This window comes from Notothenia coriiceps, unplaced genomic scaffold, assembly GCF_000735185.1.
Source record: "Notothenia coriiceps isolate Sejong01 unplaced genomic scaffold, NC01 NC01_scaffold00010737, whole genome shotgun sequence".
Taxonomy (NCBI): domain Eukaryota; kingdom Metazoa; phylum Chordata; class Actinopteri; order Perciformes; family Nototheniidae; genus Notothenia; species Notothenia coriiceps.
In genome coordinates, this window is record NW_011343438.1 from 1 (window position 1) to 2,172 (window position 2,172).

The window sequence follows — 2,172 nt, forward strand, 5'->3', positions numbered from 1 at the left end:
AATACACACAGACACTAGACAACAATTCAATAATCCTCACGTCAGCACCTGGACGTTGTCTTCAAAGGTGTGTGTGTGTGTGTGTGTGTGTGTGTGTGTGTGTGTGTGTGTGTGTGTGTGTGTGTGTGTGTGTGTGTGTGTGTGTGTGTGTGTGTGTGTGTGTGTGTGTGTGTGTGTGTGTGTCAGTCTGCGCCCCACACCGTGCACTAATGCAAGTCTGAGGTTGTGGATGAATAATTGAGTGCTGGCGGAGCTCCATTGTTCATGGTGGATTCACAGATGATTGTTAATATTAAGCAGAAGCAGTCCTCCACCCTTTGTGTACCCTCCACCCTGATCTCTGCCCCCTCCATCTGAGCGTCTCTTTGTCTCCTCGCTGTAAATACTTCATTTACATTCAAATCTGCTTCCTTTTGAGAAACATGCTTCTTTACATCTCTGAGCATCCAGGTTCAATTTGCATTTGTAAAAGGTTATGTAACAGAACGTTAAGATATTCAGCGATAGGCCTGAAGTGACGTTCACACATAATGACTTTAACAGAATAATGAACATTAGGGCAGCTTCACTCAACGTACAGGATGACGTAGGATGATGGAAAAACGATTTACCAAACTGTGTGGAAGGGTTTAGCATCAAAGATACGATTTCATTTTGGGATCTGATTCCCTTTCTGTAACGTAGCAGGATGAGGCCTTTGTTCTGTAGTGTCGGTAAAATCGGCAAAAATGAGTTTCCAACAGAGAAAATTCCCCTAAACTCTCCTCAAGTCGGGAAAAACAACATCGAGCTTTGTGGAAGCGGTTCTGTTGAGCTTGTCCCAAATTGTATCCAAATCCATGAAATATGATCTGTGTTTATTTAAGAGCTCAATGAACAGCAAGACTGTCTGTCTGTCCAGAATGCACACGTAAATAAATAAGCATAACGCTCTAAAATCCACCTCAGCTTCAGGCCTACATATAATAATAATCAAATGAAACATAACCAATCTAAAAAGTGTTTTCACTTCCTTTAACCCAGCGAGATGAAGCCTGTGTGCTGCAGTCATGCCCGCTAGTTCATGCACTTTCTGCCAATGTGTCATGCATGTAGTTTAGAGGTCATATCAGGAGGAACAGTTTGTATGGCACCAGGTTCTGACCGCTGCCCTCTGTTGGGTTAGTTATGAAACCTGATGAGTGTGTTGTCACGGTCACGGTGTTTCAGTCCATTTTCTGTCTGCCTTTGTGTTTCCTCCTTGGCAACCAGGTCTGTCTGTACTCAAAGCCTGCACAGTGAATCCGCACATAGTCATTTTCTCAAAGTGGGATTACTCCCTGCTCAGGAAAGATAAGGTAAGATCTCCCAAAGGAAATTGCTGTAGCAGAGTTACAAAAATACAATAAACACAGCAGCATGATAATACGACGGTACACTAACAGTGCAGCAAAAAGAGCAATTCAATAACGACAGGAAACATAGACGGTCACACAATCAATGTAACATACTGTGCAGTGAGAGCAGCCACTAAACGATGAACACCTGATGAGTGTGATTCCATAAGAGATGTCAGTCCATTGCCTTTGTGTTTCCTCCTTAGCAACCAGGTGTGTCTGTACTCAAAGCCTGCACAGTCATTTTCTCAATGTGGGATTACTCCCTGCTCAGGTAATCTGTATAATCTCTACTCTCTGTGTGTGTCGCCTTCTCCCTCTCCTCCCATCGTGCCTCTCATGGGGCTTTCACACCAACGCGGTTCCAGGGCCGGTTCGGAGCTAGAGCCTGAAAAGCACCGGTTTGACCTGTTCACACCGCAGCGGAGCCGCCTCTAAGCTCCGGAATCCGGTTCGTTTCAAGCACCAAAAAGTTGTCGGTCTAGAAGCAAGCACCGCATACGTCACGCTTACGTCGGAGGCGGGGGCAGGGGCATCAGTTTTAATGTTATACCATAGTAATTAATGCTGCAAAGCTGGGTATTTTGGGCTTGGCGCATGCAGAGGCTAACAACAGCTAGCTCTAACGCCATCGAATAGGACGTATATTTACCTTCTTTCTCCTACGGAATCGTCGTCTTTGATGATGATGATTTGTAAAGAACTTGCATGTAACGACTGAAAAGTTGGTAGTAAAGTCGTCCCATTTCTTTCGTTTCGCGGCTACATAACTATCGTGGATAGCAAACCAAAACGC